This window comes from Phaethon lepturus, unplaced genomic scaffold (assembly GCF_000687285.1).
Source record: "Phaethon lepturus isolate BGI_N335 unplaced genomic scaffold, ASM68728v1 scaffold908, whole genome shotgun sequence".
In the NCBI taxonomy this organism is placed as follows: domain Eukaryota; kingdom Metazoa; phylum Chordata; class Aves; order Phaethontiformes; family Phaethontidae; genus Phaethon; species Phaethon lepturus.
In genome coordinates, this window is record NW_010555403.1 from 37,052 (window position 1) to 51,724 (window position 14,673).

General features: G+C 49.6%; 1 protein-coding gene across 1 annotated transcript in view; it reads right to left on the bottom strand.

Annotated features, from left to right (window-relative positions):
- SAMD4A (sterile alpha motif domain containing 4A) overlaps positions 1-14,673 on the bottom strand; it is a gene marked incomplete at its 3' end in the record, with an annotated part of 98,369 nt that overhangs the window by 34,866 nt on the left and 48,830 nt on the right. The gene's annotated exons all lie outside the window — the stretch shown is intronic.

Sequence of the window (14,673 nt, forward strand, 5' to 3'; positions counted from 1 at the left end):
GTATATCTTGATATTCATTAGGTGCTGCCGCAGATGGCTTCCTCAGCAGCACACCAGAGAAACACGCTCAGGCGAAACTACTCTAATGTGGGCACACAACTCATCAGAAAACCATATGGAGACAGTTGTTACTGGTGATTCACCGTCAGACTGGGAGGATATGCTGACTTGTCCCGGCTATGACACTACTCAGTATGTCATCAGTGATACGGGTGATGTGATAAATGTGTTCAACGTGCAGGTATCATGCTAGCAGAAATGAAAACAACTCCAGAAAACTGGATTAGAAACCAAACAATGTTGTGACCTGGAGAAAAGTCAGGGAAAAAAAACTGCATTAAGTAGGTGCAAACATCTCCATGCAGGTGGGAACAAATTGCTGTGCAGTACCAGGCGGGGAAGAGCCCGGGGTCATGAAGCATCACAGGCTGAACATCAGTCAAAATGCCATATTGCACATAAAAACTGCACTAGCCAGCCTGTCATCTGTCTGAGAGGTGAAGACCAGCATGGACAAGCTGCTCCCCATGTCTCCTGGGGACTGTAGTAATAAGTTTGAATTGCAGTAAAGGTAACGAAGGTTGGGCATGAAGAAACTACCTTCTACAGGTAGAGCCAGTGACACGCTGGGAGAGATTGCCCATAGACATTGTGAAATCTCCATCACTGGAGGTTTTTCTGAACAGCTTATACGAACACCAGCCCAGGATAGCTCAGGACCTACCTAGACCACCCAACTGATGCTTCCCAGCCCCAGGTCAGTCTCTCCTCCAGCGTTTACCAAACCCCTCTATGAAACCTTCAAACTTCCAGTCCCTGCAGCAGGCTGTGCCTAAGGGTGCCACAACTGAACTGTCTGGTGAAAAGAGACTTCCTTCTGTTTGCTTTAAACACACTGCCCAAAACTTCACCAAGTGAAATACCCCGAGTTCTCATGTTATTAAAAAAACCCCAAAACTTTACTTTCTCCCTCCCTGTGTGCTGTCTCCTATCCATACTGTAGAGGAAGCTGCTCTAAATCATTGATTATCCCTACATCCTTCATATGTTTTTGAGTTAGCGTAACTGAAGCCACACCAGTGAAATGAAGATCTGGATGTCCATCTGTAGGATCACCCATCAGGTTTGCTCTTGGGAAGACCCATGCTGCCATCCAGCAGCTAACCCAACCCTTCCATCACCCCACCAGCCCGTGACCCAGAAGAGGACTATTTACAGTAGGGCCTTTTCCCAATTAGGGTCAAACCCTGCATGTCGGTTCCCCGACACAACCGCGGCAGTGAGCAGCACTCACCCCTCCAGCTGCACCTTCCCAGTTTCAAGGTGTGCAACCATTTTAATAGGAAGCCACTAGATGGCTTGCTGGAAACGCTGACGGCTCTCGCTGGAACTTTCTGCAGTGGTATTTACTTCTCTGCAGACCCACCCCTCCTCCAGAGCTGCTTCCTGACCCCATCGACAGCATGCCCAAGCCATCGCGTGCTGCTGTGCCAAGAGGTGCAAGGGACACGATTTGGCATGGCTTTGGTAGAGAAAGAACTACTTCATCTGCTAAGAAGCAAAAGGGAATTTCAGTACTCTAGGTGCCCTCCCATTCCCGTGGAGATGCTGTGAAGTTGTTTTGGTACTAAAAAACAGGATTTGGAAAAGCAATGCTCAATCTAAGTGAAGTTGTAAAAAAGACATGAGTGTAGCAGAACACAAGGTCCACTCCACAGCGGGTACGTGACATACACCTTCTGATGCAATGCAAAGCAACTTTTATCTTGGGTCATAATTGACCATCCTGAGCCCTTCCAGCTCACCAACATTTTTTGCCAAAAGCGCAGTGGGACTGAAGCCACTCTTTGGGGGATTCAAATGCACCCTCTCCACCCTGAGCCACGCTCTACCCACTGAGCATCAGGTATACTGGACCAAAGCAACCTCAAAACATTTTGGAGCCGCTCTGCTGCTTTGCACAGAATAATTAAACATAGGTACTGGGGGAGAATGCAAGGGGAAAGCCTTAGAGCTAAAAACCCTTTACTTTTGGAAGCTCTTAGGACATTGCCTCTAAATCCTCCTGTGGATGCAACCATTGGCAGGTCGATATGGCACCTGCCTTTCACTACATACCCCACCGGCTGGGGGGGACCTAGCACACAGGCAAAGCTGCAGGCAGGGAGAAATACAACCCAAATCCTTTGCAGTGGGTGGGTTCCCATCCCTGCTTTCCCCATCCTCACTTGCCAGTGGGAATTAGGGATAATGCCTTCTCTGTGAGAACAGCCTATACAGCTTTGCCTTTGCTTTCCCCTGAAACATGTGGTCTTGGCCACAGACCTGTCTAATTACTATTTCTCATTGCTATCGCTATTTTTTCTGTAAATCCAGAGTGCAGAAGTCAACATCACTCCGGATCATCAGTTTGCAAAGCTGATGGAGGCAGATTTGTGCTGCAAGGATGACTGTGAATGGCACCAGCTGAGGCTCGACACAAGTCACTGTTCACCACCTCTCCTGCAACCGCCTCTGAGTCCCGATGCAGGGACCCACCAGCACCAGGATGCCAGACACGGACACAGCACGATGCCATTTAGCACCTACCGTGGACAAACTGCTTGGCCAGGTTATTTGATGTTGAAACACTACCGGTTGCGCACAACACCTGCTGCGCGTGGGGAACGCTCCTCAGACCAACTGAAAAGTTCTCTTGCACCAAGTGAAGCCTGAGCGTTTCCCCACCAGAGCATCTCCCTGTTTTCCATATGCAGATGTAATTCTGCTGCAGGCAAAGCTTTGTGTCATGCTTAGTCTGATTTATCTGTCTCTTCTCTCTCCTGCTTCTTGGCTGGCTGCCTGGGAGGTGAAAATCCATGTTATTTCGTCTCCTCCTCCTGCAGAGGGATTTCACCCCTTCCCCTTCCCTTATACCCCCTGGTTTTATCACTGCTGTCGGGGCACTTCGGCAGCTCTCTCAGGCTGGCACAGCCAAGCCCCAGCCTGGCACCGGCTGGAGAGAGGCTGCGGGACTTTGCAGTGGCTCAGATAAACTAAGAAATCAAAAGATTGTTAAAAAAAGGCATGCAATGCGTTGCTAAAGTAAGTCAGTTCCACTTGTACATAGGAATTACGTAGAAAAATACATGCAGAAAAAGCAGAGACCAGGGCAACCTGAGTGCAGGGGAGAAGGAGGAGGATGGGGGAGGCAGGTGGCCGTGGCTGGACTCCTCTTCCTCACACGGTGGTGGGGCTGACCATGAAGGTCACCACTGGAGAAACACAGGATGGTGTCAGAGCTGCTTCTTGGGAAACTTGGCTTGGACCTCCAAGAGATTTGGGGGTTTGAAATCACAATGCCAAAAGATGAAGCATTGATCCAAATGCCCTCGGCCAGCAAGCGTGGATGCCCTTTCCTGCCCCAGCCTGGGCAGGAGCCGCTCTCCTTCTCAGCCAGAGGCAGGATGTGCACAATTAAACAAAAATGGAAAATAATTAGATTCGAAAGAGGTTTGGCTCTCTCCGAAGACGGGGCAAAAGGTCAGGCTTAATCCTATCTACCAGAAAACAGAGAGATCTGGAGAAGGCGGTGCGAGAGGAGGAAAGCTGGAGTTGCCTCTGGGCAGGGGCACGGGGGCTGGCGACCCCCCAAAGCCCCTCTCCACCCTCTCCTCGAACACAGGAGCCCCCGCTTCAGCTCCCTACCTGCTGCCAGGCACTCCCAGACATCTGGGATGTCCCACCCTTTATTGCCAGAACAAGCCCCCCCACCCCGGGTCAGCCGCAGTTAGGACGTGTCCCTGTCCTGGGCTCCCACGTCAAAGGTCCTGGCATGCAGCCGGCGGTGGTGTTCGGGGTCACAGGCACTAATCACATTACAGCCTCATCAGTTCCCCCGGGTGCTGCTGCAAGGATGCCTGATGCCTTCCATCGCAAGGCTTTCGCTGCTTTAAGGGACGGCAAGACTATCGATATTTGCAGCTGGCAAATCTGAGCATAGTGAAAGCCCTGAAGTTAGAAACCCAACTTGCTGCTCCAAAACTTCCAAAATCCCTGTCCTGCCCATCGTCGTCACTGCACCAACATCTCCTTTTGCAGATGAGCTAAAATAATAACTGACAAGCACTCTAAGGAGCCAGTTCATGTCCCAGCCCTGTGACCCTGTACTGGGAAGGGATGGGAGCTGGCGGCACCCTCAAAGCAGAAAATCCCAATTTTCATTATGGGACTCTTTCTTGAATGACAGGCTGAATGAAGGTGGGATCTGAAACTACTTACCTGATATGATTTTGTTGCCATACTGCACAGCTGATGCATGTGCAGGGTGCACACATATAAATACAGCACCAAATATAGCCGGGTCCTGCTTCCAAGGCTGAAACCAGTGCTGCGCTATGAATAGGTCCAGCACTATCCCCGAACCCGGGGCTTTCTGGCTTGAGAAAGAGGTAACGTTTGTCAATTTAGTAAGTGCTCACCGGACTTCTCTTTCAAAAATCTGCTTAATCACTTCTGGATGCCGTACTGGCAACAGTCACAGTTTTCCAAAGGCAAAGCCAGCCTGGGTGGACAAAGGCAGGGATGCACACAATTTCTGTTGATGCCACAAAAAACAATGCAGGCGGCACGCTGGTGTCTTCATTTAGAAATCCTGAAGTACCTAACTGCCTGTTTTTTTCTCTAATTGCTTATTTTTGCAAACAGAGCTGGGGCCCCCACCTGAAAAACACTGACCATGCCTGGAGGGATGGCTGAGAGGAGCTGAGGAGCTGTCAGCACAGGCACAGGAACGTCATCAGGTAAGACGTCTCCAAGGAATGACGGCAATGTGTGATACCGCTCAACTGCTTAAAAAGACCCCAAAAACCAACCAACCCCAACCAAGATAAACCTTTGCATTATGAAAGCCAAAACTGGGTTATCCTCCTGTTGTCATATACGACGTAAGTATTTACACATTTAATACACATAATCACATTTCGCGAGTAAAGCAGACAAATATGTTGACTGGGGCTTTGACGAAGAGAGTGAGATAAATGATGTGTAATTTATGAGCTAGACAATAGCTTACCATGAGCAACAAGGACAACAATTGAAGACTGGAAGCAGATTAAACACTGCCCAAGGATTTTCCAAGTGACAAAGAGTGTATTTAAATAGCAGGCTTGGTATCATTGCTCCACAATGGTAACTTAGTGCGTTTAAGGGTTCCGGTTGTCAGTAAATTGCTCTTAAATTACTTTTTTATTATGCCTTTGTTTTCAGTTTAACAACATTTTCCATAAGAAGTTCTCAAAAGCCCATTCAGGTAATTTCTCCAAGCAAGAAATGATTAAGAGTTAGATCTGCACATCTGAAGGGCATCCACCAAACAGAGCACCTTCACAGCAAGGCTGAATGGACCAGCACTCTCAGATGTACTTGGGGAGAAAAAACAGGAGCTTGTACCAAAAAATTTAGGCTGGGATCCCTGATCTTGCAAAGTGACATGCTGCAGCATTAGGGATTGGAGGGAAAAACTAAGTGCTCCTGGACGGCAACCAAGCCCTCACAGGGATGGACAACACTGAGGTTTTCATGTCTTGGATGGCCAACAGCAAAACAGAAATCCAAACCGTGCTTAGGCAACTTGCAACTGCTTCAAGCGAGCTTGAAATCGGCAGCCCTGGTGCAAGTGATGGCTATTTCTGGGTTTGCAGGAAGGTTTTGCAGGAGGCCTTCCTCAGCAGCTCCCAGAAGAAGTTCCCATTGTTTGCCGTTTCCTGCATTACCGATGTGGCACTGGCTCTGGGTGATGGGCAGAGCTACGTGGAGACATCTACTTTTTCACCAGAGGCAGAAAAATCAGCGTCCGGACTCCTCCTGCTGCATAAAGACCAAGCAGCATAGCACTACCTGCCAGCTCCTCCATACATGCATGCATGATGCTGTGCTTCCATCGAAATCACCAAAATCTGCTCTGAGGTCATCACCAGAGTCAGCCCCAGTATCTAACAACTATTACAGCTGCATGGGTGTCTTCATTAGGGCAAAAGGGGTCAAGAAATCTGACCCTGCACATGAATGCAGCCCAAAACTTCTGTTTGGCCAAAATGTCATCTCATAGTGAACGTCCACCAAGAGACAAACCCCAACCCTACGTTTACTGGCTATTTGTTCCAGTGTCTCCCAAGTGCTTCAGTTTGCCTTCATTTCCAGTTGAATGTATCTGATATAAGCTTGAATTCATCTGGCTTCAGCTTCCAGATAAATTCCAGTCTGAATTAAAGAGCTCCCTGATGTCCTGCGTTTTCTCAAGCGAAGGTACTCAGGATTCAGCACTCAATTCACCTTCCACTCTTGTTTCTGGTAAGCTTATCAGAAGCTAAGTGTCCTGTCTCTAACAGGTCGTGGTAATCATGAGCCCACGGCAACACTTCTGCTGGCTCTAGGACTTCCAGCACCCAAGTCATTCCGGTCTCATTTGGCTTGGTAGAAAGCATGAGTGGGGTGGAGAGACCATAGTCCATCTCACCCAAGGTAATTTACAGCGAAGTTAAAGCAGGACAGCTTCAGACTGCAAGTCTGAATTTGCACAGAGCCTATGGACTGGGGGCAGTTTTCTGCCAGTCCCAGCCTTCCTGCAACTGGATTTACTGGTCTGTGAGATGGGCCAACTCCCCACCAACCATCACATGAATCTTCTCTCCAACGCTGCTGCGGATGCGAAGCTCTGCCCTGGCTCCTGTTGCAGCAGCTCGACTGAAGGTGAACTACAGCCTGTTTCCAGACGAAGGGATTTAAATTATTATTTGCAGTAATTAGCACCTGCATGCGAACCCATTCACAATACTTTGTTTGGGCGAATTTACATCATTCTCTTCCTACATTAGCCTCACTCGAAAGACCAACACTGAAGAAAATGAAGTGAGAACCCTGTTGGAAACCCTCTCTGTACCCCATCCAGAGCACATGAATACCCTCGCTGTTAAACCTGGCAGCCTTCTCCCTCCATGAGAGGCCAAATAACAAGAATTTCAGCATGTGCCTTTTGGTTATTGCAACCGACACTAATTAAAAGAAAAAACTCTCGACGATAAAGGTTACTGCAGATCTGCCAACTGCATGAGACGGAGATGCAAGCTGACATTGAAACGCCGGTGAACCTGAATCCTGCTCCTTGTCTCACCAAAATCCATGTAAGACCATGGCTAACACAGGCGAGAAGACACCGGTGACATTTCTAAGCACATCTACAGCCAGGAGGCTGCAGCGCGGTGTGTAAACCCTGCCGACCTCCCCCTGCTATGTTCAAACGGGTTTGAATTTATGCCTGCGCTAGAGCTGACCTCAGCGTGGACTGGGAGGACCTAATCCTATACGTCTGAAGGCAACGGGAGCCGTGCCAAACAGCATCACTGCCTGCTGGATCCAGCACCCGTGGCCTCCTGGCACCTCCCGCGTCCCCGTGCTGCAGCGGCTGGGAGAAGCCAGGGAGAGGCCAGCTCTGCACCCTGTGGACCGCTTCTTCCCAGGTGCCCAAAACCACTCGTCCCGGCAGAAAACGCAGGGTTTGACAGAGGAAAAGTCAAGAACACCTCACAGCTGGCTTTTTGCTTTCACTCCCTCCCATGCAGGTCTAACAGCCTGACTTAGGGAGAAATGTGGGGAGTAGTGGCGAAGTTCTTTCCCTGCAACAAGCCTTGGCTAGGAGCTGGGAAAAGCCAGAAGATCTGCAAACAAGCCCTGGACACGAGGAGGGCTTGGGGACTGCTATTTGTGGCAATCGAGGCTCCGCACTTTCCCTCTTGGAGCACCCACCCCAACAGCTATGAACCTCTAGGTCCAGGGTGGCTGCGCGGCTCAGTGCTACCCCAGCATCTTCAGTCTATAATGAGATATAAAAAGGCAATCACTGAATTCCCCATTTCCCTCGCTGGTCAGCTTCTGTGCAGATTTAGGTGCAGATGACCTCTTCGAAGGACAGGAGGATGTTTTGTTCATCAGTGCCCATAAGGAGAGAAGAGATAGATGGCAATCTGTGCCTTGTATCACACAAGGCACGTGCACGATCTCCGTTCTCCAGTGCCCACAACCCACCTTGCACCCCGGCTCCGTGACAGTGCCAAGGAGCACCAGTGCTTGATGGAAAATTTGCCGGTGATGCACTAAAACCTATCGGTTCACATGGTGCTGGCTCTCCTCTTGCGTTTCCAGCAGCTACATCACATTCTAAGAGGCTAAAAATACATTAAGTACTTGCCTAATGTTTCTTTTCCACCCGAGCGGTTGCTGCAGAGAAGCTCTGAGCAGGAGGGGAGGTGAACAGACCAGTGTGGATGCAGGGAAGAGATGCCATAAAAACGGAGCAATAGGCACAGCACATCCCACAAAAGGAGGTGGCTGGGGAAGTCCCCACTGCAGGCCATATTGGTTCCTTGGAAAAACAAAGCCAAGAGCCATACAGCCATCAAAAGCAAAGTGCTTCTGATTTTACTGCAGGATTCAGCACTGGCAGGAGCACAGAGGACTTCATGAAGGAGCATCTTCTCCATCTTCAATGACCGAGATTAAGAAGTTCCGTGTAAATTAACTACACAATAACCCTTTGACTTGTTTAACGTAACAAATTTAACCACTGAAAATAATTCTGGCCAAAAGACACAACCTTCCTGCAACCGCCCCCAGCATCGCCCTGCGTGCAATGGGCAAGTTCTTCAACACCCACTGCCAAGGCAGCATGGACAGGTTTGCCGGCACAGCTGGATTGCAAAAGGTATGTTGGCCATCGCTGGTCTTATCTTCTGTGCTTCATAAAAAGGTGTGTACCTGCTAGGCAGTGCTCTGAAACAAAGGCAGCCTGATGCAGAGGTGAGGTGGATGTGGATGAGCACCGGGGAGCTGGCTGCTGCATCTCGAATGCGCTTCACTTTCGAAGAACAGCCAAGTTCTTGCAACTCTTCTTGGGAAGACAGGCTAAGGAGCAGGTGACCATATGACATGCAGCTTCTGGGGGAAAAAAACTCAAACAAAAAAAAACCCCAAAAAACCCCATGGGGGATAAGACATGAGCCTACTCGACTCGTTGCCCTTTTTAAGGCAGTTCTCCTTGGGCAGCAAGTTCAGCTGTTTATTACTGGCTGCTCCCCTCTCCATCAAGCTCTCCACAGCAACGGCAGCCCCATCATTTTGTAGCCCTGGTCCCTTCCCTTTGTGTGGAAGAAATGACTGGAAAGAATGTCCCCAGGCTGAGCAGCTCAAGCTGTGACTGCACTGCACTTCTCGATCTCACAGCAGGTATAGTGTTAGCAGGAGTTGGGAATTTCAGCACTGAAGCCAGCCTCAAAGGCAACCCTCGATCAGATCTTCTCACCCCATCACACTGATGGGGCTGATTAAACCCCACCAGCAGACAGAGCAGCAGGGCAGGGAGCTCAGTGCTCTCCATCCAAGTTGTAAACTCACAAAGGAGCAAAAAGCCCATTATTTTGGTCAGAAGCAGAACAAACCGGGAGATCCCTCAACAAAACATCCCTTAATTCACGCTGAGAGCCACAAGGACAGAAGAGCCCGGCCCTACTATAGAAAAAAGCTTTTCACATTTTTGACACTATTTTCCCCCTTCTACCTCGCGAGCTTGCCAGAGCTCCAGTTATTAGGAAGCTGTTCGTACAAACCCAGAAGCAATATATTTTTAGCACCGGAGAATCGCATGGCACGATCATTAAGCATGCTTCTGCAGACAGCAACGAGAGCGGGGATTTTTCCTTCTCTAAATTGGCTGCAGCCACTACGGTTTTCAGCCCAAAGCAGACTTTCAGGAAATTCAGAAGGAGTGGGAAGTCTTTTTCCATGACATATTTAATACCAAGCTGAAGTACACTCAATTTTCATACCATGCATCTGATGGGAGGTTTTATGGATTTGTTTTCTAGGCTGGATCTGTTGCACACTTTTGCTACAGAGCGTAATAGTGTGTATTATCACAACACTCCCTAGCAACATGACTTTTAATTTAGTGCAGAGCTTTGCAACGCTGAGAGCATCTCACTGACTCAGAGCAAAGACGCCACGCTGGGAAACCGTATCAAAAGCCCCTTAAGTGCCAAGGGAACCTACACCGCATGTATGACCGCATTTGGGCTCCTCAACGCAACATGTCCGGCACTGGCATGGAGAACACCTTGGGAAAGATGAATCTGCCTCACTGATTTCACAAGCTGTGGTCCAGCCGGCATGTTCTCGTGGAACGGTGATTACATCGATGACAGTGGTGCCAACGGGTGCGAAACAAGAGTGAAAATCCCGCAAGTTCTGTCCGAGTGCTCAATGCTTGGACAGAAAAACATGGGAAATGGTTCAGTGTCAGAAATAAGAGCTCAGAGACAGATGGCATCAGCAAGGATGAGGTACCACCTCCTCGCTTCTTACCCGAAGGCCAGGAGGAGGACAGATGCTTGGTCGACAAACCAACCAACCTCCTATGAAAGCTGTCCTGAAGAGTGAAGCCAGCCTGACACCGGACAAGGACTCACAGCACCCATTTCTCTTTACTCGTTGGAGCACACAAGCTCCTGGGCATCAGAAGCATCATGCTCCCAAGCCTCACATGGGGAGGATGGTCTTTTGAAACTGCTGGAAAATAGCGCCTGGGTCCCACCTCACAACAGAGAGTGTGCAAAACTGCAAAAGCACCCTCAGCGGTGTGGACACCACCAGGTGAGGTGTTTCTCCACCTCTACCCACTGGGGCAGGAGAGCAGCAGAAAGCAGGTGCACTAACCATACGGGGCAGGTGGAAGAAAGCTACTGCAGCAGAAACAACACCAAAATGCTGTCCCATTTGGACAGCAGAGCGGAGCCCTTGTGCATGCAGTGAGGAGACAGAAATATCAGAGCAGCTGTGCCAGGTCTGATGGACAAAGATACCCTGATGGGATCCTGGGTCAAGTGGCTTTTGCTGGCTGCTGTGCAAAGTTAGCTAAGTTTAGCCGGCTCGCGGAGGCCGCCTGGTCCACAGCAATGGGATGGGTCGGCGAGGATTAAAAGTATAGTTAAACAGGAGGCTGCAGATTGCTTCCAAAAGTCCCATCACTTCTTGGAGCTTGTGAGCTCAGCAATGGCTGCTGGTTTTGCTGCTTCTGAGACACGGGGCTACAGGTGGGAAATGAGTTCCCTGCCGGCTTTCACTTACACTGGGGTTATATTGCTCAGATGCCTCCACACACCCTCAAATCCAGATTTTCAGTGGAATTTCCTAGGATGCAAGAAGCCAAAAGAAACCCACCACGCAATTTCTGTATCTCTTCTTTGAGTCTAATCCATAAAAATGCCCAAATCTTCCTTGCTTCCAGCAAGGAGGCTACAGGCACAACCACAGGCACGGGGGAAATACTCCTCTGACTTCCTAATTTCACTTGCAAAAAGCCTTTTAGCAAAACCTCAATTGAAATGCAGATAAGTTTCTTCAAAGGCTAAAAAAGAAATAAAATTATCTGAATGTCATAACTATGTTGCCTAACATGGATAAAGGATTTAGAAGGGGGGAAAAATAATACTAAAAATAAGTTATGAAGGGTATGTAAGGTATTGATATACAGCACATGGTTTAAACTGTTAATCATTGAACAGATTCCAGTATAAAAATAAAGAGACTGAAGCTGCACATAATGGAGGAGTTGCTCTATTTATAAACTTGTCTGTGCAAAGGGCAGGCGAGGGCCGGGAGGAGCAGGCGGCGGAGGCAGAGGGCCACTGCTGCGGAGCCTATATTTTGAGGGAAAATAAACGGATTTTTTTTATTATTTTTTTTTAAGTGTTGTCAACAAAATCAAACCGAGTTGTCCAAGAGCCTGTGTGTTCTAGCCATGTGAGCAGCATTTACAGCTCCTGCATGTGACAGCTCTCCCAATTTAGCCAGTAACTGACTCCCTCTGACCTGTAATAACACCGCTCCCAAATTAGAGCCCTCAATTTGACTTGGCTTCGGTCCTTCCCTCCCAGCGACATAAAGCATCCTTTTCCCCCCACCCTCCCCGAACATTCATAATCCCGTCCTTTCACACTGCCAACTCAAACTCACATTTAGCTTTTTCCTATTTTTTTGGGGAGGTTGCGGAGGGACGGGCGGGTGCAGGCAGCGAGGGGTAGGGAAAAAGCCCGGTGGAAAAACACCAAGAGACAAAAACAACAACAAAATCAGACAAAAATTCCAAGTTGGTGACATTCAGCTGGAAAAGCTCAGTGACTCACATGCAAATAAAATCTGCCTAAATTCACTGCTGCATGACGCAGGCCACTGGCTTCAACATAAAAAGGCCGGGATGAAATCATCCACAATTAAATTGGAGCTTGGAAGGCTGCAAAAGCAGCCGCATCAGCGCGGTTCCCTCGGCTTAATAGGAAACACAAAGGAAGGAAGTTCAGCGGAGTGAGAACATCCCCCTTTTCCCCTCCTTCCCACCGACACCTCGCGCCATCAGTCATCCCCAACCGTCGGCGCGGCTCCTCCGGCATCACACGTCGGCGCTCAGCTCCGGCAAGCTGCTCGCTAGCAGGCGGCTGCCAGCTTTTAATGGGCTTTCCTGGAATACTAGCTCAAAAGTAAAATAAAAATAAATGTGGCTACGTAGGAAGGCAAACCCCCACCAGTCAGCGACCTCTTCCAGAGTTCTGCCCTGTCCTTCGCAGAATGATCTGATATATTGTACAATGAACATTACAAACCCTGGACCGAATCCCCCATCTACGCAAGGAGGGGGAGAGGGATTTAAATCTTAGGTTTTCTCTTGCATTGCAACAGTGCTTTTAAACCTTACGAGTTTTTAAACACTGTCTGAAGAGACACTATAGAAATGCACTTGCAGGGACCCGCGGCGCAGCGCTGAGGCAGGGAACGGGGTGCAAGGGGTTCCCCTTACGCCAGCACCTGCACCGGGCTCCGCGTCCCTACCCCTCCGACGCAAGCGCTGGTGGGGTTGTGCCACGAACCAGGTCATCGGCCTCCTCCAGGTTAAAAATAACATCAGGAGGGGGAAGAATAAACTAAAAAAGGTCATTTTAACCTAGATTGGGCTGCTGATGGGATTCACAGCACGGCTCTGCAAAAGGCTTTTGGTGCTCCAGCTGAGAAGGGAAAACAATCCTTTAAGCAAGCGTCGGCCCCTCCGCACCCCGAAATGCTGCTCCGGGGAACAGCTGGTGACCATCCGGCCGGGATGCAGGAGGACAGTGCCCCGAGCATCCGGAGCAGCCTCAACCAGCGGCTAATTTCAGCGAGGATAACGCAAGGAGCCCATAGAAATTAGGTGACCGGCTGCACATTTGTTGAGATACCAGGAGCTTGAACCTTTACGGGCTTTCCCCCCGCCGGGGCTGGCATGCCTATCCCCGGACTAACGGCGGTGCTGTGGTGCCGACGGGTCCCGTCCCGAGCCGACGGCTCCTCGGCACGCGCTTGCAGAGGCGGCAGAAGCCGGGTGTTACAGGGCCATAAAAGGTAAGCGGCAGCCGCGAGCCTCCGGCCGGCGATCCTGCATTTGCTCCGGAGGAATCCGCACCTCCCCAGGAAAAAAAAAAATATATATATAGAGAGAGAGAGAGGTCTGCAAGCAGGGAAAGGTTGAAATCGCCTTCAGGAGGACATCCGACGGAGCCTGGGCCATCTGGTCACCCACCCTGCGCAGTGACACTGCCCTCCCTTTGCCACCAGATGCTAATTCCTTTCATCCTGCCTGGCCCTCCGCTGGTGTAATTTTAGGTCTGTGAATAGGACCATCTGCCTTTGAGATGCTCGTTTATTTTTGGCTAAGCCCTCCCTTTCACTGCTCCCTTCTTAAAGGAAGTCCGAATCGGGCGCCGTTGGAAACGGTGTTTCTTGTCCCGTCCTCTAATCGCTGAGCGCTAACGAGCTATCTACAGCATGCTCTGTAACGCCACCACTTGTAAAATTGGGGGGTGTCATTATCTTCAAAGCGTTTTGCAAACACTTTTTCGTTCCTCCCCACGTTACCACCGCAAAGTAGTAATTACTCACTGCTCTCTGAATATGGTGGGCTTGGTGCAGCACACTGGGGCTCGGCCAAGATGTGCTCAGCAATATTCAACATGGCCAAAGTAAAGATAAAACAAACTGGTTCCTATCTTTGGATGCTAGGGACTGCTACTGTTGCTTCCTGTCCCACAGCAGACATGGAAATGTTAAAAATAAAAATAAATGCTGGAACCACACTGGCCAATAATGTAATTTCCACGTATTAAGAGGAAACGCGATGCCTGGAGAAAAAGGAGTTTTAAGGAAAGTTTTGCTTTTATACACAACACAGTGCTACAAATGAAAGTCACTGTCATGATCTGCTGCTGCTTTTAGCAAAATGCTGAATAAAAATGCTGCATAAAAATGCTGCAAAACCCCCTTGCGCCCGAGCTGCCTCCAGCCCTGCCAGGCACCACCGAGTCCCTGCAGAAAGAGGGGACCACGAGCTGGCGGGAGAAGGTTGTGTGCCATGTTGTCTCCATGTCTGCTGGCACCGGGTGTTTCAAAACTCCTGCATTTTGAATCTGAAGCAGTTGAATACACCCCTCAAAAATGCTTCTCCCTGGAGCAGACAGGAGCCGAGAACCTCCTTGGTGGCCCCAGGTTGGCTTCTTCAGGTGGCTCTGAGCGTGCAACAACCCACTCCTGGTTGAGGTGACTGTACGGAGCCCCCCAGCC